Source organism: Sus scrofa, chromosome 8 (genome assembly GCF_054392235.1).
Source record: "Sus scrofa isolate SSC_HxYL_T2T_F1_AM1 chromosome 8, Sscrofa_HxYL_maternal_Yorkshire_Landrace_v2.0, whole genome shotgun sequence".
In the NCBI taxonomy this organism is placed as follows: Eukaryota; Metazoa; Chordata; class Mammalia; order Artiodactyla; family Suidae; genus Sus; species Sus scrofa.
Genome location: NC_139390.1, coordinates 121,868,501 through 121,894,973, shown reverse-complemented (window position 1 = coordinate 121,894,973; position 26,473 = coordinate 121,868,501). Strand labels below are relative to the sequence as shown.

The 26,473-nt window shown below is 37.2% G+C and overlaps 1 protein-coding gene across 2 annotated transcripts in view; it reads right to left on the bottom strand.

Annotated features, from left to right (window-relative positions):
* Positions 1 to 26,473, bottom strand: part of GIMD1 (GIMAP family P-loop NTPase domain containing 1) — an 83,163-nt gene that overhangs the window by 16,115 nt on the left and 40,575 nt on the right. The window contains exon 1 of one of the 2 annotated variants that reach the window (XM_084973283.1): positions 3,981 to 4,140. The exons of the other annotated variant lie outside the window; for it this stretch is intronic. The gene's annotated coding sequence lies outside the window, so the exon portion shown is untranslated. Of the gene's footprint in view, positions 1 to 3,980; positions 4,141 to 26,473 lie in introns of those variants that run through there. 2 annotated transcript variants of the gene reach the window in all.

Sequence of the window (26,473 nt, the reverse complement as noted above, 5' to 3'; positions counted from 1 at the left end):
GTTCATAAGTACCTTGCATGAAGGTGGATTTTTATTTTTGTTTTGTTTTGGTTGTTGTTAACATTTTACTTTATTTTATTTTATTTTGATGGAAATTAATGGAAAGGCCTGAGTCCACCATCAGTTAGCCGAGGACAAGGACCGCAAAAGTTGGAGATTGTAAAATGGCATCTGAACTGAATCAGGAAAGGCAGGAGGTTGAAGCTGGAAGGACACTAGTCCCCAGGAGCTTCCAGGAGTCTTTGAGAGGATCTTAAACTTTCCACAATCTATGAAATGAGATATTATGTGGTAAGGGTGACTCTAGCTGACCTAATAATAATTATATTTTAAATTAAACACACACACACACCCCGTATTAGTTGCTAGGGCTGACATAACAAAATGCTATTGACTGAGTGGTTTAAACAACAGAAATTGATTTTCTCCAGGTTCTGGAGGCCAAAAGTCTGAGATCAAGGTGTCAGGGAGGTTGGTTTCTTCTGAGGCCTCTCTCCTTGGCTTGTTAATGGCCATCTTCTCCCTATGTCTTCACATGGTCTTCTTTCAGTATGTCTGTGTCCAAGTTTCCACATTTTATAAAGACAGGATTAGGGCCCACCAATAGGACCTCCTTTTAATTTAAAGGCCTTATCTCTAAATACAGTCACATTCTGGAGTGTTGGGTATTAGGACTTTAACATAAGAATTTGGTGATAGATATAATTCAATCCATAGTATATACACACATTAATATCAATCATTAATTAATATGTGTGTGTGCATATACACACTCAAAATCATTTTCAGTTATGATATAGTGAGTCATTATATAAATATATGCCATTATTGAAGAAATGACTACAACTTGGAAAACAAAAGAAAAACCAGTAGAGCTTGAGTTCAAATGAACTCAATGGTCCTTAGCCTTATTCATGAAAAAATTTCTGCTAAATTCTGTTACCTTAATTTAGACCCTTTTTGCTAAAAGAACTTTCTTATTCACCCTTAAGAAATAAAACATTTGAAGTTCCTGTTGTGGCTCAGTGGTTAACAAATCCGACTAAGAACCATGAGGTTGCGGGTTTGATCCCTGCCCTTGCTCAGTGGGTTAAGGATCTGGCGTTGCCGAGAGCTGTGGTGTAGTTTGCAGACATGGCTTGGATCCTGCGTTGCTGTGGCTCTGGCGTAGGCCGGTGGCTGCAGCTCCAATTTGACCCCTAGCCTGGGAACCTCCATATGCCGCAGGAGCAGCCCAAGAAATCTCTAAAAGACCAAAAAAAAAAAAAAAGAAAGAAAGAAAGAAAGAAGAAAATGTAAAATAATTTTGTTATGTCAAATATCTTATGTGCTCTATTCTTCCTATTTAGGAAATAACATGCACTCAATCTATATAGATACATATAGTTTATTAACCAAATGCACAGAAGCAGAGGGACTTATAATGATTAACAAAGGTACTAACTCTTAGCCCTTGAGACAAACACGAGACTGGCTTCAAATTCTTAGAGACTCTAATTATGACATGTACATTATTTAATTTCAAACATCTACACATTATAAATTCTTATAGTAGTGTCCTGAAATTGAAACTTCTCTTATGGTACAAAGCATCATGAAAGCCGTGGATAGTAGGTAACAAATAAAGTTATGGCCATGGCTGTCCCTGATTCTTTCTAGACTTGATACCAGAAAACCTCCCATTTTACAGAAGTGATTTTTGATTTTGAAAAATAATTGAGAAACTCAGGTCAAGAAAAGTAGACCTTACGTAATAACTATAACATATCTAACATGTTTATAATCTTCTTAAGATAGCTAATTTTTATTTTCCAAGAAAATACAAAATGTTTTTCTTCCTAGCAACAGCTGTGGTATGAAGCTAACTTCCCAGATACTGTCACTAGAATTTGTTGATACCAAAATGTCTGAAACATCGGGATCAGTAAAAGATGCTACTGATTACTGTAGAAAGGTCAGAAAATCCTCTAACCCCCTTAGTATCTTTCCATCCCATATTGAGTTTAGGTAAGGTGTGGGTATGATGTGTTTGCCCAATGATGGATTGTACTCATCAACTAAGCTGTGCATGAGACATCATTCATGACAACAGGACATTTTTATCAGGCTTCAATCAAAGAGTGTCAGCTACATGGCTATTAAACTCAGATCTTGGAGTTCCCATCATGGCTCGGTGAGAAACGAATCTGACTAGTGTCCATGAGGACGTGGGTTCAATTCCTGCCTTGCTCAGTGGGTTAAGGATCTGGCATTGCCATGAGCTGTGGTGTAGGTCACAGACACGGCTCAGATCTGGTGTTGCTGTGGCTGTGGTGTAGGCCGGCAGCTATAGCTCCGATTCGACCCCTAGCCTGAGAACCTCCATATGCCGCGGGAGCGGCCCTAAAAAGACAAAAACAACAACAACAACAAAAACATCAGGTCTTGGGTGTTTTCAGGTGATAAACTATTGAACGACAAAGCTTTACCCTATGGTAGTCCTTTATTGAACTTTAAAAGATGAAACAGCGGCAGGTCACTAAATGTACTTTTGTGGCCTAACACAGGAAATTGAGGTCGCCAAATTCCTAACACTGAGGAGTGACTGAGATACTGAGAAGGGAGTCAAATGAGTGTCATCATTTGCAGATTTCTATGCAGTGCAGACTACTTAAGAACAGAGTGTAGAAAGAAAAGTCACTGGTGGTGATGCAAAAAAGGAAATATCAGTTTCACATTTGTATGTATGTGCAAATGTAATACTGTATATAAGTTCAGCATACTTTAATGGAAAGCTAAGACTTAGGTCACACATGTGCCAGGCACTATTCTAGACACTTTAGTATATTAATTCACACAACTACCCCCTCTGAAGTGCTTAGTATTATTAAGCCATTTTAAAGGACATTTCAGGCAAGAGAGGTTAAATACCATGCTCATGATCGTACAGTTTATAAGTGGCAGAGGTGGAGTTATGCTTTTTTATTTTCCAGAGTGTAGTTGTTGATACACATCTGCCCATCTAGTTGCTATTTTCATTTCAGCTGCAGCACTTGGCCAGGACAACAGGGCTGTATGCCAGAGTGTAGAGAAAGTGAAGAGGCGCATGGGAAGAAGGCAAAAGGACATGGGGATATATATAAACCAGTACTTTATTTTTATGCTTCTTTTCCCAAAAATGCTTTGGGAAAACAGTTAAAACATAAAATCAAGAAATGATGCATTTTTAAAGAGAAGAGTTAAAGTCCAAATTTAGCTGAAATTTGGCTCATGGGCTTTGTTTCTATTTTGGGTCCAATCTTATTTATCCAGGTCATTTTAATCATAAAGACTCCCCCAAAAACCCCAACCTGTAAGAGCAGCAGTAGTAATAATAATTATAACAGCTGTACTTTATGGGCAATTACTGTGAGGCAAGCATGTACTAGGTGTTTTATGTGAATTTTTTAAAATCTTTATTTATTTTTATTTTTTTATTTTTTTTTTTTGATTTATAATGATTTTTATTTTTTCCATTATAGTGGTTTACAGTGTTCTGTCAATTTTCTACTGTACAGCAAGGCGATCCAGTTATACATACATGTACACATACTTTTTTTCTCACATTATCATGCTCCATCGTAAGTGACTAGACATAGTTCCCAGTGCCATAAAGCAGGATCTCATTGTTTATCCATTCCAAATTATGTGAAATTTTTTATGTAATTCTCCTGACAAGGCTGCCTTGTAGGCACAGTTATTGTCACTTTTCTGTTAAGGAAATCAAGGCTCAAGAAAAGAACCTCCCAAGGTCATTCGGCTTAGAAGTAGCAGAAGGGGAACTCCGACCAAGGTCAACCTGAGTCCAGAGACCATATGCTTATTCATTATACATGAAATGGATATAAATACAAAAGGGAAATGTTAAGTGCTCCATACAAGTCTTTTGCTTATGTTCACTTAATTCTGTTCATTCCCAATAATTAGCATAAATAACCACATTGTTAAAATCTTATACTGACCTGGTGTTGTACCTCTGTGATCATGGCCCTGTGCAGTACATCACATCCTGCCGACTCTGCACAGAAATTAGCCAGCGTGATTTAAGAGTCAGAGGCAGAGCAGGCAAGAGAGTGGGTGGTAAGTTTTAAGAATGGTTTTCAGGTGCTCACCACATGAGCTAAGTGCAAAAAAGACAAATGCTGAGGTCGATATGTTGTGTGGTCTGTGAGAGATGAGGTCAGTAATCTAACACTGTGGTGGTAAACTTTGAAAAGAGACACATGATATTTACATAATTCCTAAAAAGTGAAATTAAAGAGGTCTGGATAAGCGCCACTGTCTGTGCCAAGCATGATTATATGAAACTGAAGTCATTGCTTTACAGTATTGCTATAAAATTGCTGGGGCTAAAAAACAAACTGGAGACCCACAGTATTTGGAGACATTCATCTGAAACATATTGTTGTGAGCTTAGATGTGGTGGAGGAATTGAATTTGGTCTTCTGGCCAATTTGGGAAGATATACAGGATATTACAAATAGAATAAAGATCATGTTTACATAGTCCAATAGTAAGCTTCTAATTTGGCAAAAGAAATAGCAAGAAGTAGATTGGGTACGTAAGTGGCAAAACAGCTTTATGGCCCAAGGTGGTCCTTTGTATGAAACTAATTTTACTTTCAGTCCTGTTATATAATACTTGTTGTTAAGGGCTAAGTCAGATATTCTTTAAAGCAATTCTAAACTCTGTGGTATGCACTAATTTACATTATAATAAGAGGGCAAAGGATAACATTTAGAGATGTTATGCAAAATAAATGCATAGATGGCATCACAACCTGGTGTGACAGTAAGATATTGTGAATGATATCTACAACACATAGTATGAAAATATATATTTTCTCCTCTGCTTGTTTCTCTTATGCATTAATGGTAAGTGAAATAAATGTAATATTAAGATAACCATTTTTTAAAATTTATTTTTAAGTGAAAATATGATAGAAATGTATTTATTAAAATTAATGCTGGGACTGTCAATATTAAGATGACCTGAAGTCTTATTCACATTGAACTTGAAGATAGCTAATTAGTCAATTCAAAACACATTATCATGTGATTATTGTGAGCTGGGTACCTCATTTATTTTCCCGGAATTAGAGGTTTGATAAAATAATTACATGGCGATTTTTATTTTATTTTATATATATTTTTTCTTTTTTTATAGCCCCACTTGCAGCCTGTGGAAATTCCCAGCCTAGGGATCGAATTAGAGCTGCAGCTGTCGGCCTGCACTACAGCCACAGCAACAGCAACATGGAATTTAAGTCACATCTCTGACCTACACCACAGCTTCCACAGCAGCTTATGGCAACACCAAATCTTAACTTACTGAATGAGGCCAGGGATAGAACTCATATCATCATGGAAAGTATGTTGGGTTCTTAACCAGCTGAGCCACAACAGGAACTCCTATAAGGCAATTTTAATTCTACAGGATTTGTTCACATATTCCTTTAAATTTCTTATGTTGCATGATGCAGATTGTGCTCAAAGACTCAAAAGTAAAATCTTTTCAGAATCTGAACACATCTAGGCTCCAGGTCATTGTTATAAAATTAGAAGGCTTAATTGCCTTATTTTCTTCTTTATTGACACCTAAATGAACAGTTAGTTATAATCACTCAAATAAATAATTATTGAATGAATACCTTTATGTGAGTGCCAAAGAAGAGAAACTAAATAAAATATAAAGAACACAGTTAAAATTCAAGAAAGTCTTTGCAAGAAGGTCACTTCCTTACAAAATGCCAAATGACCTACTTTGGAGACTTACTGTAGGGGTTAAGACCCCTACAAATTCAAATGCAACTGACATTTATTAAACATCCCCAGAATGTCTCACTGTAGTTGATGTTTAATAAATATCAGTTGCATTTGTCTTTATAATAAAGCAGATTTTAATAAAGCTGAGTCTGCAGCTCACTCCAAACTATTTTTGTGTGTCCTTACAAATATGGCAGTGGAGGAAATTAAAGGTAATTAATTATAAGCAGGGAAGAATGGGTTACATTTCCTGTTCCCTGCTTACACATAGTTTATATAGTGGCCTTCTAGGGTGAAATAGATATATGAAATTTACATTAAATTACATAGCTATTTAAAAACTATAGATCTGAATTTCAATATGCTCCACTAGCAATTAGCTATATGAAATGGATAAATTTTGTGTCTTCCCTCAGACTAGTTTTCTTTTGTATAAACTGGAATCAATAAAACGTTGTAAGGCAAGTAATATAATGCTGTTTATCTGAAATAAATAGGCAGCCAGATATCTCTCCAGCAAAGATGGATTTATTATGGATTGGCAGAGAATTGCAATTTGGGGTCTGCAACCATGACAAACTACGTGCAAGTCACTGCACAGCCAAGAAAAGAGAATGCTTTTAGATAGAGAAAGGAAGTTGAGAGGACTGTAGTAAACAAAGAACCCTTGGCTTTTCATTGGCTGAATTGTTGCCAGGAAAGAAAAGGAGTTTCTCTTCTTCCTTTTGGGCTTCTCAATGTTGTGGGGAATGAGAGTTCCCCCCAGCTCTATTTAATCGAGACTTCTGTTTATTGATTTTTTTATAATGCATATAAATTAAATGAAATATTAAAAGAAAAAAACTAGTGTAGTACTTGACATATAAAACGTATTCGGGAATGTTTAACATGTCCCAAATGGAAATGATCACATTTGTGTTAATCCTGTCTTCCTCTTGTGTTCTCCAGCACTCTTAAGTAAAATCTGGAATTCATGAATAATTTTTCCCTTTATCTTAACCTAATTCATCCAATTTCCAAAGACATATCATTGATTTTTTTTTCCCTAGAAACATCTATCCAATGTATCTGTCCCTCTTCTCCAGCCCTATTATACTGACTAACTTCAGGCTTTTCTGACTGAGTGCTTAGACATAATGAGATACTTTCTTGAATGATGTTTCTGCCTTCCTTTCAGTCTTCCAGTGTATTCTTCATATTGCTGCTAGAAAGACCTCTCCAGAGTCAAAAGTGACCATGTGTAAAAAAGTCTTCACAACCTCCACATTTCTATAGGGTAAAACTCAAACTTCTGAGTCCTACAATTTACTTTTCTCTCCACTCCTCCTGTGTTCCACAGCCGTTAATGCTTTAGACGAAGCCTACACCTCTTCTCGCCCAATGTGGTCATAGTGTTCCCCCTCCATATGCGTACATATGCCATTATCGCTGTCTGGAATGCCCTCTGCCCCCCAACTCCCACTTAACTCAAATCTTTGTCTGATTTGCATGGGTATTTGTAAATATCAATTCATCTTTCAAGACTCAAAAAATATTTAAAGTATAAGGATAAGCATATTAAAAATATGAAATAGAATTGAGAAACAAATCCTTACATTTATGATGAAGTGATTTTCAACACAGTGCTAAGACAGTTCAAAGGCTGAATAGTGTTTTCAACAAATGGTGCTGGAACAATTGGAAATCCACATGCAGAAAATGAAAATGTATCCGTACCTCACTTCATATAAAAGAAATAACTCTGTGGATCGTAGACAAAATAATTATAACTATACTACTCTTAGAAGAAAATGCAGGTGTAAATTTTTATGACTTGGCTTAGGCATGGTATTTTATTTTATTTTACTTTATTTTTGCTTTTTAGGGCCACACCTGCGGCACAGGGAGGTTCTCAGGCTAGGGGTCCAATTGCAGCTATAGCTACCGGCTTATACCACAGCCACAGCAACAAGGGATCTGAGGTGCATCTGTGACCTACATCACAGCTCATGGCAATGCCACTGAGTCACTTGGTCACTGAGTGAGGCCTTGGATTGAACCCACATCCTCATGGATGCTAGTCGGGTTTGTTAACTGCCAAGCCATGATGGGAACTCCTCCCAGGCATGGTTTTTTAGATATGACATCAGAGCATAAATGTCAAGGAAAAAAATAGATAAATTGAAGATGATAAAGAAAGTGAAAAGACAACCCACATAATGGGAGAAAATATTTTCAGCTCATATATCTGATATGGGACTTCAATCTGGAATACATAAAAATTCTTACAACTCAATAATAAGACAACCCAAATGAATGATGGACAAGGAATTTGAATAATATTTCTCCGAAGAAGATATACAAATGCTAATAAACACGTGAAAAGATGTTTGGCATCATTAGTCATTAGAAAAATGCAAACAAAGGCCAAAAAGGAGCTACCACTTCATACCCACCAAGATGACTAAAATAGAAAATAGATGAACAAGTGTTATGAGGCTGTGGAAACACCGAAACCCTCTCACATTGCTGATGGCACAGCCACTTGGGCAGTTCTTCAAAATGCTGTGTAGAGTTACCATATAACACAGAAATTCCATTTGTCAAGAGTTTAGCTAAGCTCACCCATAGTATTGCTGCCTTGGCATCCACTTTGTTTGACCAGGTGGCCTGCAGGGACCTTAAACTGATACTAGCCCCTCATGAAGCACATGTACTTTGGTAACAGCATGCAGAGTCATAGGCAGTTTTAAGTTCCTACCATGACGCCCCAGAAGTCCTTGTGACTCCTTCGCCCCTTAGTGCCTGCCTTCCCCTTGTAAGTCCTTAGGCAAGACCCTTGAGGGGCCTGCCAAAACCCCACTCTTTCAGCTTGAATTGGTCAATCTAGCCTTAGGCTAAGAACCCCCAAACATTCCACTTGCAGACCCTAATAAAGGCATGTGCCCCAGGTCCTATCTCTCTCTGTCTGTGCTCTGCCTTGACCTTTCCATGCGGCCTCTCAACATGCACCAGGTACTTTTTCTGAGGACCTGTGAGTAACAAACTCCCCCTTCTTTTTCGCTTATGGTCTGTTGTTGAACCGTGACTCACCGACCAACACCCTGGGTTCCACTTTGGAAGTGTTAATTTGACAGGTTCATGACACCATTCCTAGATATATACTCAAGGGGAATGAAAACATACTGCACACAAAAACTTACATGGCTGTTTATAGTAACATTATCATAATATCCAAAAAGTGTAAGCAGCACAAATGTCCATCACCTAATTAATGCATAGATAAAATGTGATATATAATGGAATACTATATTTATATGGCAATAAAAACACATAAAGTAGTGATACATGCTACAGCATGGATGAGCCTTTAAAACATCATGTTCATTGAAAGAGGTCATATATTCTATGAGTCCCTTTACATGACATATCCAGAATAAGCAAATCCACAGAGACAGAAAGTAGATTAGTAATTTCTAGGAGGTTGAGCAAGAAAATGGGGAGTGACTACTAAGGGCTATCGAGTTTCTTTTGGCATGATAAAAATATTCTAAAATTTGGTGATGGTGATAGTTGCACAACTCTGAATTAAGCCGGTGTTTTAAGAAACAACTCCTCAAGCTTATTGTTTTGTTCCCTTATTTGCTTGTTTATTTATTTCAAGTTGCACGGGAGATGATAAAATCATGCCAGGAGCTGAATACGCAAATTCGTTGTTCAACCCCTCAAAAAACATTCTCCAAATCTTAGCTGCTATAGAATGTCAGAGATAATTCTGAAAATGTGGACATGGTCTGTTACTTTCAACAACTCACTGACTGGTTCAGGACTTTCATGTTCCTGGAATGATTTAGAACAAAGATGTCTGAGGAGTGGGAGAGAAGGAGGTTTCTTAAAATGCTTTCTTGAGACGGATTCTGAGATCACATCAGAGCTGAGTGAGGACAAGTGCCTTAATCAGTTACTGATGTTTGCAATGGTTGTGATGAAGAGAGAGCAGGGGGTACTTGAGCCATTTCCTTATTTTCCATCTAAAGAGGTCTTCTATTTAAAATTGGTGCCTTTGGAATCTTATTCTAATTCTAGATTCTCATGCAGTAATTCATGGAGGTGGGTAGGAAAGAATTTGTATTTTTTTAAGTGTCTTTTATGTACCAGGCACTGTTAAGACACTCAGGCTAATCCTCACAAGCGCCCCCCCCACCCCCCTTGGAGTAGGTGTCATTGTCTCACTTACAAAAGTTTAGCACTATTTCCTAGCTTGGAGTCAATGTGGTCCATTCATTTGTATTTTATACTTGGTTTACTTGCAAAAGTCTATGCTCTTTCTACTTGGTAAGGCCAGAATGGCAACAGGAAAAAGATGACATACACAAATGGGGTAACTGAAGAGAATTCATAAGAGAACTATTTATAAAGGGGAAAAACAAACAAAATTGGAATGGTACCCCAGGCTGAGAGTGAGTGTGAGGCTACCTCCCTGGAAGGGTTAAGGAAGGAAGTAGCCTTCAGAACTCAGAGAGTTGGGGTTCCTTGAGCTGTGAGCTCCAAACTACAATGACCTGAAAGAAAAAAGAGAAGGAGAAGTAAGTCCTCCTCCTCCTCACTCTCTTCCCACCCTCTTCTCTCTTACTGGTGACTCCCACTGGCTGCGGGAACCCACTGAGGAAGTTTCTCAAGGGAGTCCATTAATAAAATTCATAAAGATCAGACTTTTGGCAAACAGAGAGGCATAGAGTAGAAGCGCTGGAAGATCCAGAGGGCAAATACTGTTTAGCAAAATATCCATTATTCATAAGGTACTGTTAGGTAGTGGCACTAAGTGCTTTCTTTGGATTCTCATACTCAAAAAATAACTGACCCGCAAAGCCTAATGTGATTCCTTTTTTCTTTTTTTTTTTTTTTTTTTTTGTCTTTTTGCCTTTTCTTGGGCCGCTTCCGTGGCATATGGAGGTTCCCAGGCTAAGGAGTCTAATTGGAACTGTAGCCACTGGCCTACACCAGAGCCACAGCAATGCCAGATCTGAGCTGCGTCTGCAACCTACAGCACAGCTCATGGCAACGCTGGATCCTTAACCCACTGGGCAAGGCCAGGGATCGAACCTGCAACCTCATGGTTCCTAGTCGGATTCAGGCTGCACCTCAAGCCTATGGAAGTTCCCAGGCTAGGGGTCGAATCGGAGCTGCAGCTGCTGGCCTACCTCACAGCCACAGCAACTCCAGATCTAAGCCATGTCTGCAACCCACACCACAGCTCACAGCAATGCTGGATCCTTAACCTATTGAGCAAGAACAGGGATTGAGCCTGGACTCACATGGATACTAGTTGGGTTCTTAACCCACTGAGCCACAACGGGAGTTCCTTTATTGTCTGTTTTAAGTAAGTCTTCATTATGCCAATACTTCTAAGAAGATTTTTTAAAGCTTTTTACGGTGTCCTAAAATCATTTGAATCATGATTAATGTTTTTGTATGCTTATCATTCCTGCTATTCTACTTACATCACTACTTAATAACTAGTATTTAAGTCTTGTTCTTGAACTAATTACTCAAAGCCAAAGTGTTCATTTTCTTCAATTTACAGAGTAACAGATGCCAGAAATCCTGGATTCTAGCCCTGGTGTTGCTACTAACAGGCTCTGTAATCCGAGGCAAATAAGCTGAATTTTCTGGATTTGACTTTCCCCAAAAGGGAACTTGAGAAAGATGGACTAGATATTTCTAAGGTTTTTTCAAGCTTTAGAATTAAAACTTCAGTATTGTAGAAAGAGAGTGAGAATGATCATCCAAATTAGGCTCAGCTCAGAAATTACCAGAAAACTCTAGCAGGTTTTTAAATTGCAGTGTCTGAGATTAATGAGCATATATGTAGAGTAGGTATATGGAGGCAATCCTGATTCCCACAAGGATATAACTCAGCAATTCACCGACTTTAAATTGAGACTAATGCCTGTTAAAGAGAAGAGGAAAGGGAGCTGTCTTTTTCCATATTGGAAAATTATGGAAAGGAAAAGACCTGTAAACTGTGTCTTGTGTTTTTCTCCCCCGCCTCCAGTTGGCCTACTCTCTCCCACCCATGTCCCATCAGCACCAGTCTGATGGAGCAGGACGGTCAGCTGTTGGGAGTTAGCGGCAGGGCTGAGGTTTTGCAAATGACCTCACCTTGTTTTGAATTTCTGTCTTGCATCTGCTTTTGGCAAACACTGCTGTATTTTTTAAAAAGTCAGTCTATTTGTAATATAATTGATGAGCCTTCCATTCTTTTTCCAGTGCTATATTGAGATTGTTTTATATGGAGAAACAAGGAAGCCTGGCTTCCTTTCCCATAACATCTCACTGGCTCCTACTGCTATTCTAATAAGAACTCTATAGTTTACTTTCTCCTTTATCCCAGTTAGGCAGCATAAATATTTTCCTGTGCTCCTTTCTCTGGTTTGCAAGATCTTTCTCTCTTCTTACCTCTATTTGTGGCCTTTGCTAGAGAATCAATGGTGTACGTGGGTCATGGAGCCATTCCCATCTCTCTTCTAAAGGACACGTTGTACAGGGGCTAGCATAGGCCCTCGAGAATCCTTATGGTCCCTCTGCTCCTCCTCCAGTTAGGAGAGAGAACTAGTTTCAGTTGTTATCTCAGGGATTCTCCCCCTTTGTTTTGTGACATTTAACTCCCATATTACTTTCTCTTCCTTTGCTTTAAAGATTTTTAAGTTGGTGAGTACAGTTCTGGTTGTGGGTATTTGAAGTATTGTTTGAGAAATGAGTCTGGGCTTAGCAGGGAAGAATGCTGTGATCTCTTTAGACCAGCTGTGGGAAGGAGGAAGATGGAACCTTGAATCCTTAGTCCTTACTTTGTGCTGAGGTAGAATCAGTCCCATTTTCACTTGTAGACTGTTTAAGAATTCTGTCATGCCACGTGTCATTGCTGTAGGGTTTTGCGACTCAATTCCAACACTGAGGGAGGGTCCCCACATCACCAAGCAAGTGTCTGGCAGCAGCTGAGTATGCTACAATTCCACTCAATCCTGATGCTGTCTCCTTGGGGCTATATCCCATAGGTTAAGGGCTCAGTCCTACAAGTCTGCTCTCTCTCTTCACATACTAATCTTGGACTTCCAACCAACTGGCTATAGACCTGAGGTTCTACACCACTCTCTTCTCAGACTTGATTAATTAGTTAGAGCAGCTCACAAAACTCAGAGAAACATTTTATTTACTAGATCCCAATTTATTACAAAAGGATGTAACTTAGGAAAAGCCACATGGAAGAGATGCATAGGTTAAGGCCTGGGGAAAAGGCATGGAGCCTCCACAGTCTCTCCAAGCTCTTCCCACGTCTCTACTTGTTCACCAACATGGAAGCGCTCAGAAACCTGTCCTTTTGGGGTTTTACAGGGTTTCATTACAGGCATGATTGATTTAGTCATTGGTCATTGGTGAGTGGTCCAACCTCCAGCCCCTCTCCCCTCCCTGGAGGTTACAGGGTAGGACAGAAAGTTCCAATCCTCTCATCACTTGGTTGGCTCCCATGGCAACCATCCTCCATCCTTAAGTGAGGTCCAAAAGTTACCTCATTAATATAACAGAAATTACCATTACCTCTCTCATTGTTCAGGAAATTCCAAGAGTTTTAGGACCTCTGTGCCAGAAACAGAATGAAAACCAAATATATATTTCTTATTATAAATCATCATATAACAATTGCACTTGCTTTTAGAAACTTTCTATACTTCCTTCCCATGGCCCCCACACTAACTGAACTTGCAGTTTTTAAGAACAATGACCATATATGTTTCATATCTGTATTCTCCTTAGACCTACCTAATATTCGGTCTGGCAGATAGTAAGTGCTAATAAAATTACACGTATGTGGAAAATGAGATTGATTTCCTTCTGTTTATCTAGGCTTCCCCCCCATCTCTCACATCTAATTAGCGGGTGTTATTTTACTTTCTAATATTTCTCAAATCTGCCCGTAACATGCTTCTTCCTGCTGCCTGAAAGCCTTCTTTTCTCCTCTCTCTCTGATAAAATCACTTATCCTTCAAGTAGTCTCTACTCAGAAGAGTTTCCTTGCACCTTTTTGCCCTTCCTCTGAACCATGTTAAATTTCTCTCCTATGTGCTCCTAATTCTGGATCTAGACTCCTCAAAGTGCTTACTACTTTGTGCTACTACTGTTGGTTTTTCTGTCCAGCTCTCACTCAGATCCTGAGATTCTTGAAGTCAGGAAAAGTGTAGCACATGGCAATATAGGAGGCTGTCAATAAATGGTTTTTGAATGAATGAATAAAATGATTAAGAGCTGAAAGTGTAGAAAACTCAGATATTTTATTACCCCAAGGGTATCCAAGACTAAATTTTGTTATGTGTTACATTATGGCCCTGACGGTTCATTAGATAATGTTTTAATTTAAATAACAAAATGTTTCTCTAGAAAATGCACTGCCATGGGTTCGGTTACTTCACATTTGAATTTCATTATCACTCTTGTCTCAATTGGAAAAGATCATTCCTTCTTCTCTCTAGAGGGCATGCAGTGAGTAACTTTATGCTGTTCTGATAAACTTACATAATTTACAGGAAGAAAATTCTAGTTAGAAATTCAAGAAGCCAAAACCAAGAATTTCATAACTCACAGGGATAAAATTTCTCAGAGGGAGTAGAGTAGATTTCTGTATACTCATTAATTTTCCCACTCCAAAGAAAACTGTCCTGAGTGGTGATCATTTTCTGTAAAATCACTTGCATGGAAATGGAAGAGAAAACACACATAAGAAAAGCAATGAAGACCTGAGAAGCACTCTCTCCTCTATAGTTTAATCACTGTTCCCATGAAAGTTTTGCTTCACAAGTGACTTTATTTTTAGTCTATGTTAGAAATTACTTAGTTGAGTGATAGGCTGTTTAAAGACAAAATATATGCTGAAGATATATAAAAACAATTTTATGAATGTGTTCTCACTTTTAGTTTTCTCCTTCGTAAAGTGAAATGAAACTAGTTGGTAAAATGCATTATATATAAAAATAATGAGATTGCTAATTTATAATGTGCATACTATAAAAATGTGACTTCTAATCTTAAGTATAATCTAATGTGAAGTTATTTTAAATGACTCCTTAGATTCATATGAAACCCTCATATGAAAACTAACATGATGCAGACTTTATTGTGGTTTGAGTTTTATTCCTGCTTAAAATCAGAAGCTAATTATTCATAGAAAGTCTTTTAGAAAGATTGTTGGTATTCAAAATCCTTGAGGAAAATTTTTTTTCTTTCAGAATTGAAAATCAAGGAATTCCCATGGTGGCTCAGCGGTTAACAAACCCGACTAGCATCCATGAGGACATGAGTTTGATCCCTGGCCTCGCTCAGTGGGTTAAGGGTTTGGCATTGCCCTGAGCTGTGGTGTAGGTCGCAGACTCGGCTCAGATCCAGTGCTGCTGTAGCTGCGGAGTAGGCTGGCAGCCACAGCTTCGATTAAACCCCTAGCCTAGGACCCTTCATATGCCGCAGGTGCGGCCCTAAAAAGACCAAAAAAAAAAAAAAAAAAAAAAAAAAAAGAAAAGAAAACAAAAACCCCAAACTGAAACTCTGTTAAAAAACTCCATTAAAAAAAATAACACCCTATTTCTCCTTTCCCCAGCCCTAGTAACAACCATTCTATTTTCTATCTCTATGATTTTGGCTCTCCTAGGTACTTTATATAAGTGGAATCATACAGTATTTATCTTTTCATGACTGGTTTATTCCACTTAGCATAATGTCCTCAAGTTTCATCCATATTGTAGCAATGTCAGAATTTCCTTCCTTTTTAAGGGTGAATAATGTTTCATTTTATATTTATATATCACATTTTATTTATTCATTCATCTGTCAAAGGACACTCGAGTTGCTTCCACATCTTAGCTATTGCTAGTAATGCTGCTGTGAACACAGGTGTACAATATATGTCTTTGAGATCCATTTTACTTTCTTTTTTGTGTGTTTAATTTATTTTTGAGGCTAAAATGTTTTAATTCTTTTTTTGTTTATTTCTTTGTGATTACCTTGGGGATTACATCCTAAACTTAACCCACTCTAATTTGAATTTATACCAGCTAAACTTCAAAATATATAAAAACTCTACTCATTTGCAGCTCTGTCCTCACCCCTTTCAGTTACTGATGTCACAAAATTATATGTTTGGTCTTCATGTGTCCAAAAATATAGAGTAATAAGTTTAATGCATTACTCTCTTAAATTACATAGAAAAAAATGTGGAGTTACATACCAAAGTTATAGTAATACTAGCTTTTATTTATTTATTTATTTATTTGTAATACTAGCTTTTAGACTAATTGTTCTTTTAAATGTGTTCACCTCTTATATAGAAAACAAAAAGTGGCATTACAAGCCATTATTACAATAATGCAAGTTTTTATAATTGCCTATTATTTACCTTTCTTGAGATCTTTAATTGTTTATTGTTCATATGGCTTCCAGTGTCCTTCCATTTCAACCTGCAGAACTCTCTTTAGGATTTCTTGTAGGGCAGGTCTAGTTGTAACAGATTTTCTCAGGTTTTGTTATCTAGGAATATACTAATTTCTACCCAACTTTTGAAGCAAAGTTTTGGTGGATAGAGAATTCTTGGTTAACAGTTTTTTTTTCTTTTAGCAATCTGAATATATCGACGTAATGCCTTCTAGCCTTTGAAGTTTCTGATGAGAAATCTGCTAATTATCTTATTAAGGATCCCTTGTATGCAGTGAATCACTTCTCTCTTGCTGTTTTCAAGATTTACTTTCTGTCTTTGTCTCTTGACATTTTTATGTTGTCTTGAGGTGGGTCTGTTTGAATTTATTCTGTCTGGAATTTTTTGTCATTTTTGCATGTTTATACTCATGTCTTTCACCAGATTTGAAATGTTTTGAGCCTTTATTTCTTCAAAATAAAGCAAATTCTTCACTTTTCTTCAATCTTTTTTCTTTTATTGTTTCTTTACTTTTCTTTAATCTTTTCTCTTTTATTGCTTCAGACTTAATCATTTCAGTTGTCCAGTCTTCAAGTTTTCTGATTTGTTCCCCTGCCTGTTTAAATCTACCTTTGAATTCCTAGTAATTTTTTATTTAAATTATTGTATTTTCAATTATAGAATTTCTTTTCTAGGTCTTCCATCTTTTCATTGATGTTCCCATTTTGTTCATATAGTGTTTTCTTGACTTTTTCCATGTCTTCCTGTAGTCCTTTGAGCATTTTAAAAACACTAATTTTGAAGTCTTTCTGGTATTTCTGCTATAAGGTCATTCTCAGGAACCAAATGCTCATTCTCAGGGATGCATGGTGACTTTCTCATTTCTCCTATAAATGCAGTTGCCTTCGAATGCCCTAGTCTTTTATGTGTGACCCTCAAAAGAGGAAAAAACAGAAATGAAGAGGAAGGGGGAAGTGGTTCCCAGCCTTTTAAATTCTTTGGAAGTCACTTCAGCCAATATGGCATTGATGGTTGCCTACCCCTATATTGGCACCTCTGTGATCAGAAGCAGCAATAAGCAGCAATATTCATTGCAATATTTGGAACACAAGGTCCTTATTGCCTACCCTGGCACTTGCAAGCTGGGTGTGTGTGTGCAAACTACTCCAAGAAGACATGCACAGCTGCCTTTATAAGTTAGAGATGGAGGATGGGTAGCTGCTGCTTAGCTAAGAGCTGAAATTGACAGAAATTAATCACAATTTATTATCTAAGTCTTCCCCTGGAAATTGAAAAACTTTAACAGACTCTATAATTCCAAAATTGTTACTTCAGACATATTCTGCAGTTGTTGTCTAGATGGGGAACAATTGTGATCTAGATGGGGATACAAATCTCTAGTGCATCCTACTCCATCATCTTTTCAGATGCTTCTGGGGAAGTCTTTTAAATTAAAACATGTTTATACTCTTAGCCAATTGGTTCAAGTCATATTTCTCATAAATATCAGTATATTACATCCAGTAGACAAATTCATTTCACACTTTGCATACATGGAGATACATCTTTCAAAAAGACTTTTAAGGGATGATATTTTAAGTCATTTTTCCTAAATATGATGACAAAGGAAAAAACTGTTCAAGCGACATTGTTATTGAGATTTAACTAACTGAAAACAAAAAATAAAATTGCAAAGGAATGTGAACTCGTGCATATGGACTTGTCAGTATGTGTGTGGGATAAAGAGGGGAGACCATGAAGAAAATTCCATTCAATTCATCTAAATGATTAAATAATAAACAGTGGCCACCAGGTCTTGTAGCTAAGTCAGGCACATTTTTAGCTTTGGAACAGTCTTTATTTCATAGAATGTAATTATTTTTGTGTATAAAATCTCATTTAACCTCCCACACACAAACTAGTGTTATAAACCCAGACTTTCCTCTTAAAATAGAAGATGCAACTTATCTCTTATGATGTTACAGAATTAAATAAAACATGAAGCATTTATAAAATTAAAATATGTATTAATAATTTCAGTCCTAGCCTTGTAACATTTCAAGTGGAAACATCAAATCATGGTTGTACCCACATTTACTAATGATAAGGCATTTCTTAATACCAATTTATTTGTTCACTTTCCTTACATTTAACAAAGTAATTTTTATACTTATTATCTGATATTGTGCAAGGCAATGTGCGTGAGTGTGGGGTAGGGGATAAAATTGGGTGTAGGTGGGTCTTCTTTCCCATATTAAACTTTAAAAAAACCTACACTTTTCTTATTCATTGATATCTCCAAAACATCATTCCAAAATAAGTTTTAATGAGGATATAGAAACCATAAACTAATCCTACAAAACATGCAAATCAGTATTCAACAGTCTCATCTTTAACTTTTGATATTTACAGATACGAATTTATACATGAAGGTAGGGGACTGTCACTAAAATAGAGTCCTACAATCACTGTCGTTGTTTATAATCTATATGCAAGATTAGATTTATACTCCATGTTTTGAAATGCAGAGAAATGTATGAAGAGGGCAGTGTAGGTTGAATGATGGCAATAGTAACAACTAACACTTACGTAGTGCCTACCGTATGGTAGACACCCCCAAGCACTTATCCAAATTAAATTAATAAAACCTTAAATCAATCCTGTGGGGCAGGTTCTATTACTACTTTCATTTTACATGTGAGAGAATTAAAGTGCAAAGAGGTAAAGTAACTCATCTAAGGTTATATAGCTAGGATATTGCTGAGTTGGGATTCAAAATCAATTATATTTGCTTCCTGGATCTTTACGTCTGTTCCCTTCCCCAAGTTAGAGAAGTTTTTAGCTATTATTTCTTCAGACAAATTCTCTGCCCCTTCTATCTCTCTTCTCCTTCTAGGACCCCTTTAATACTACTATTAGTATGCTTACTGTTTTATCTGCAGCCTCTTAAACTATCCTCCTTTCTTTTAACTACTTTTTCTTTATTTTTTGGTTCAGCTTTGGTAATTTCCACTACTTTATCTTCCAGATTGCTGATTCATTCCTCTGTCTTAGCTAAACTGCTGATTTCTTCCAATTTTTTGTTTATTTACAATTTTAATTTTGGTTACTGTATTCTCCAACTCTGTTTAGTTCTTCTATGTATTTTATAACTCGTGGTGGCAATTCTCACTAGGTTCATTCATTCTTCTCCCAAGTTCAGTGAGCATCTAGATGATCATTACTTTAAACTCTTTTTTAGGAGTTCTCATTGTGGCGCAGTAGAAATGAATCCGACTAAGAACTATGAGGTTGCGGGTTCGATCCCTGGCCTTTCTCAGTGGGTTAAGGATCTGGCATTGCCATGAACTGTGGTGTAGCTTGCAGATGTGGCTCAGATCCAGCATTGCTGTGGCTGTGGCATAGGCCAGTGGCTGTAGCTCCGATCAGACCCCTCGCTTGGGAACCTCCATATACTGCAGGTGTGGTCCTAAAAAAAACAAACAAAAAAAAAATAAACTTTTTTAATGCATAGAGAAAAAGATACATGATATAGTAGATATATTATTAAAAATTACATGGTATTATATACATATTTGAAATGACATGACATAATGGAACTATTGACAAAGAACCGTAAGATTCACATAGGTGGAAGCAACTAATGATACCTGTGAAGAAGGTAACCGGTGTGAGAGAAAGCTTTGGTGTTCAGGGGACATTTTAAACTTAAAAATTCACTTGGCAAGAAGGAAATAGGAAAGACTTACTAGATTGAAGCAAAACTTGGTCAAGGACACATATGAAGGAGAAAAATAGAATTAGGGAAACACTGGGAGACTAAAACTCAAGTTGCAGTTGTCAGCAGAGGAGTGGAAACAGTGGGAGAGGTGGGTGGGAGCCAGAATACGTGTTGTGTAGTCTACAGTAGATGCTTTATCTTGGTCATTGAAAAATTTTGAACAGTTACATTGGGGCATTTTTATTCTAGAAAGATAACCTGAATGAAATGAAAGATAGAGTCATTCTATGTTATTATCCCAAATAGGCTACCAAATCAAACATTTATATCTCCTTTCTGGCTCTATTTAGCTTGATCTTCTCATGTTATCCTGTAGCATTCCTTTTTAGGAGAAAGATCTTGGGAAAGATGGTAAATTGAGTGAGACTGAATATGATAAAAAAAAAAAAAGATCGCATTCTCTACATTCAATGTTAGAACTGCATTGTCCATAAATCACAGTATTTTGTCATGAAAAGGAAGTGCACCTGATTTTTGGTATAGGAATAAATATCCTGATTTATGTATATATCTGGATAATTACATGCAGTATGCACCTAAACTAATGAGGAATTGACTGATTTAGGAATCTCCAATTTAAATACACATCATCTTAATTTCCTCTTCAATATATTTTCAAAGAGGCATAGCTTATATTAAGTATATATAAGCACTAAATACAGAACAAGTTAAACTTTTGTAAACTATAAAAATATGTATAAGTAGTCTAAGTTTGCTTAAAATTTTTAAAGAATTTCTTTTGTAAGAAAAAATACTTTCTTTTTCGTGTTATAAAATATCCAGGTGTGATTACAAGGTCATGCAAAGGGAAAAGAAGAACCCTCATTTTGCCATAACAGCATTTAATGAGTGGCTTTATTTTTCAGTATGATTTGTCAAAAGGGTATAGAACTACTTAAAATCATCAAATTACTTGAAATAGGCCATCTCATTAATGACTGAGACATCAGAATAATAGTGTTTATATTGTCTTGGCTCTTCTATTGTAATGTAATATTTGGGGAATTACTTTACACATAAGAAATATAAATCTCTTATTCTTCGCAGAAAATAAATCAATGAACTGAACATATAAATGAAAATTCACTGTAAAATACTAATTTTATTGTATAAAATTTCAATTAGGCAAAGCTCTAATGTGTAGAAAATAAAGCAAGACATTATGCCTGGAAGAACTTCTAATTAAAGTTAGTATCCAAAGTTATATTTTTGAGAATGATACGTGAAATTCTGAAGATAATAGTTCTTTGAATTAAGCCAATAAATTTAGTAAGGTTGATGATTCTTGCCATTTGGGATGATATCTATAAATATGTATATATGACTACAAATTCTGGCATTATTTGGATTGAAACCTGAAACCTTGAAAATGTTCATAGGCTGCTGCTTTGATGCTTTTTGGAATTTTGAAAGGTGGATTGGTGTTAGAGCAACACTTTTCCTTTGGGCTCTGAATTCTTTTATTTGACCATTTCTAAAATAAGGAAAAATGTTACTTAGCAGTTGTGAAAAATTATATAACTGGACTCTATTATAATAATAAATTCACGTTATGGTAGAGGGAATGCTAATGCATAATATCCTGAACAATTGATACAAATTACGGCATATTTTGAGAAACCATGGATAGATTAATAAAGGATGAATAAGTGCTCAGAGGTTCAGAGCCGTAGATGCTCACAGAGTGTAGTAGAAACAATAAACACGTCAAAATTTTATAAGTTCCTAAAGGTACCTTAATGTAAACTTAATTGGGTTATCCATTTGGTCAGTGATCACTCCAACAATATTCTTTAAAACAGAATTGAGGGGTTCCTGTTGTGGCACAGCAGAAATGAATCCGACTAGGAACCATGAGGCTGCAGGTTTGATCCCTGGCCTTACTCAGTGGGTTGTGGATCCAGCATTGCCATGAGCTGTGGTGTAGGTTGCAGACGTGGATCGGTTCCAGTGTTGCTGTGGCTGTGGTGTAGGCTGGCAGCTGTAGCTCTGATCAGACCCCTAGCCTGGGACCCTTCATATGACATGGGTGCGACCCTAAAAAGCAAGAAATACAAAATAAATAAAGCAGGATTGATAGCCCTCTTTTTCTTACATTGACTCAAACACTACTTTTGTGTAATTTTCACTGACATGGAACTTCAGGAATTAGGAAAATTTAGAAATAAACCCGGAGTTCCCGTCTTGGCGCAGTGGTTACCGAATCCGACTAGGAACCATGAGGTTGTGGGTTCGATCACTACCCTTGCTCAGTGGGTTAACGATCCGGCGTTGCCGTGAGCTGTGGTGTAGGTTGCAGACACGGCTCGGATCCCGTGTTGCTGTGGCTCTGGCATAGGCTGGCAGCTACAGCTCCAATTGGACCCCTAGCCTGGGAACCTCCATGTGCCACGGGAGCGGCCCAAGAAATGGCAAAAAAAAAAGAAATAAACCCTAATTAATCCCTCCTGGTATAAACCATGTTAAAATAACACCTGAAATTTATCTTTATTTACCTTCTTCCAAAATGAGAAAGAATGGCTGACAATTAGCCATTGTATCATGGAGCTCTAGCACCTGTCCAAGTTAACACACTGACAGGGAGAAAATGCCCTGAGACCTGGGATAGTGATGGGAGAATAATTCACAAACAAATGCCTGGCTGTCATGAGACAGGAAGAGGAGATATACGCAGTCCTGGGTGTTTTGCACAACCTCACGATCCCAACCCTTGCCTATCTTCCTGTGTTCTTCTGTTAATGTGTGTGCGGTAGGCTAATCAGCCTAATCCAGTCTCATTTTCACTCTCCATTAAAAAGTTTTTCACATTGCTGTCTTATATTACCCCTAATTTAAAGTCTTTTTTTTTTTTTTTTTTTTTTTTTTTGTCTTTTTGCTATTTCTTGGGCCGCTCCCGCGGCATATGGAGGTTCCCAGGCTAGGGGTCAAATCGGAGCTGTAGCGGCCGGCCTACGCCAGAGCCACAGCAACGCGGGATCCGAGCCGCGTCTGCAACCTACACCACAGCTCACGGCAAGGCGAGATCCTTAACCCACTGAGCAAGGGAAGGGACGGAACCCGCAACCTCATGGTTCCTAGTCGGATTCGTTAACCACTGCGCCACCACGGGAACTCCTAAAGTCATTTTAAACCAATTTCTTTTTGTTTGGTTTTCAACAGAGAATAGCTAATTAACAGTTTCTGTGTAACAATTCATTAGATTTCCTTTTCCTTGGTAAAGAATAGAGCATGACTTTGTTTTCATTCATATCTTGAGCAACAGGAATTTCCTGCTTTATTTCATAAGGGTATTGAAAGGATTCACCAATTAGTGAACTTAAGATTCTTTGAGCTCCATAGAGGAAAGTTGTTACACATAAATATGAAATTTCCACTGGGAATAAAAATTAAAAAGAGAATATCTCTTTTTTCACATGCTTATACTGTCAATTTTAGCTGTCAAAGTATTGGTTCTATTTTTATTTTTTGGAACAGGGCTTTCTAGAAAATGGAAATAGTAGATTCAGTGAGAGTGAAATAAAGCCTGTAGTTCTCTGTGCCTTCAGTGGGTAATATTCTTCATGTTGATTTCAATTGTATTTTAAATGACTCGCAGATTTTTTTTTTCCTCTCAGGCACAATACAGTCTTATTTCTTGAATTTTATAAGAAACGTTATCTCAGATATACAAAATCAGAAACATGTGCTTTAGAGCTAATAGTATTGTTATTCTATATGGTCAGCTCCAAAGACTACATAAAGCTTGGCTAATTTAAAATGAAATAGAAACAGCTGTTTTAAGGAATGTACTATATAAGCTCTCAGTTAAGGTTATATTGTATTTCTCTTATTAATTTTGTGTGTTTTGAGATAAAGAATTTATTAAAGAAATAAAACCCCCTTTTGCAAATGTGCTGTAACCATACTAAAATGGACGGTGCATAAAATCATAAAACTCAGGTGTAGTCTTTTCTCTCCCTTTTACAAGCAGGAGCATGGATTGTTTTTTCTGCAATAGTTATTATAAAATTGCTTTTTTCTTCACAGTAAATTACAAAAAGAATTAAATATTGAAAATTATATTTCAAACCTTATGACTTAAAGATTGCTTCGACAAACTCAAAGGAGTAACATTGTTTTTAAAAGAGATTTAACACACTCCTTCTCACCACATGCCCCTGAGATTGATTACAAACACAATAAAGGTGTGGATTAGTGGCTCATTATCTAGACAACTCATCAACCAGATCTTAAAAGTGGATTGGTAATAATTCACATATATCTTGGGTATTTCCTTTTTCTGTTTTTTTTGTCTTTATTATTATTATTTTTTCCTAATTTCTCTTGATGTACTACTGGTGTGTGACTCTGGTATACTGTGAAACCTGAATATCCATCTCAATTTTTTTTTAGAATTTTTATGCTAGAATGTATTTCTTTTATGACTAGAAAAAGTACACATTAATATAACTGCCATGCCAATATATGAATATACATTTAAAAATTTTTTGTGCATCTATCATTTAATTATTACTAGGAACCCCAAGAGTACACATGATTGATTTTCATGTCTTGAGAATATTTGCTGGGATGTAGTTAGTGATATAACTCACAATACTATTATTATACCCTACATATGTTGCATTTTTGAGTAGTTGTGATATACTTGTGTTAATAATTGTTTCCTTCTAGGATAACACTTTGAAGATTGTAAGCTCTCAAGTAAGTGACTCAGCAGCAAATAGAGAATGAACTTTCTCATTCTACTTAATATGTGTCTGCATTTTGCCCTAGATTGCTCAAAAGCTCATGAGATGACAGTGTTCCATTCTAGAAGTAAATAGCAAAGCAAATGAATTAGAATATATTACAAGTGTTATATTATTATGTTCTGAGTCAAATAAAGGCATGTGGACAGATATGTTTACTCAAATAATGTTCTAAAAGGGCCAGAATGGATTGCTGTATTCAATTAAGGAAGCTACAACTAAGTAGGTTATTTTCCATGATCTTACTGCATTTTTACTATTTATGACGCCCACATTCCTAGGGGAAAGGGTTGGGTGTGGTTAGGAGAGCAGTACTGATAGGGATGGAGTAGCCACAGGTAGTTGTAGAAGTCTCAGTAAGGGACCATAGATAGAGAGGGAAACCTAGGGAAAGTTGGGAGATCACTGAAGTTAATCATTGCTCAAGAAAACCATCAGAACCAGGCAGGATTGCTTAACTAGGGGAGGTATGAGAATTGCCTCAGGTCATTGGCTGGGGGATGGGATGAGGCCTGCGTGCCTTCGTACAGATTCAGACCAATGGCAGGAGTTTGAGGACCACCCATCTGCTGATTTGAATACATACCCTAACAGATACTAAGGAGGAGCTACTACTCCCAGAAAGAGGAAAAGGTGGTCTTTTCCCACCCCCATGCCCCTTGGATGATTAAACTGTAGCCCATCGGACCCTCAGGGCAGAGCCTCCTTGCCTGCTGCTTGCATCTCTCACAAGCGTCCTATCCTAATAAATCCATTTTTTGCATATGACTTTGTCTCTCACCAAATTCCTTCTATGCGGAGGCATGAAGAACCTGAACCTCAGTGAGTCCAGACACAGGGTGAGTGATTCTAATTTAAAACTGTGGGTTCTGGAGTTCGCGTTGTGGCTCAGTGGTTAAGGAATCCGACTAGGAACCATGAGGTTGCGGGTTTGATCCCTGGCCTTGCTCAGTGGGTTAAGGATCTGGCATTGCCGTGAGCTGTGGTGTAGGTTGCAGACACGGCTCAGATCCTGCATTTCTGTGGCTCTGACATAGGACCCCTAGCCTGGAAACCTCCATATGCTGCAGGTGTGCCCTAGAAAAGGCAAAAAGAAAAAAAAGAAAAAAAAAAAAAAGACAGTGGCTTGAAGTCCCAATCTAGGTTTAGGCTGTGTTTGAGTCCCATCATGTGGATTCAAGTCCTAGTCTGTGTTCTGGCTAGATTCATGCCATTAGTGCTGTCAGTTTCAGTACTAGGTACAGTCTCTCCTCATTTACCCTTTCCTTGTCTTGGGAGCAATATTACCATTCACTCTGCCTTTGATTATTTGGGTGCTTACAATCACTTCATCTTGGGTGGTTTTTTAGTTTTTATAGTTGTAGTAAACTTTCCCCTAAAAAATGGTATCAAACTAAGATATTAAATATTGGTTAAGTTTATTTGGCAGGAGTTTGGACTTTAAGGGTGTTTGGATTGCTTTTTTAGAAATAAAGATGGTGACTTTAGTTTCATATCTTGATAAGAAAACTTTATTTCAAATAATTTGTTTTAAATCACTAAAATATAAGCATGTAGTATTAGCATTTGGCATGCACTTGCTGAGAGTTAACTTTAAGTTTTAAGGGTTAAGTTGAGAGTTAAGTTTTATTTGGGGTGAAATTAGGACTTAAGCCTGGGAGACAGCATCTCAGGTAGCTGTGAGAAACCCCTCCAGGGAGGTGAGGGGGGAAGCTATGATGTTTGAGTT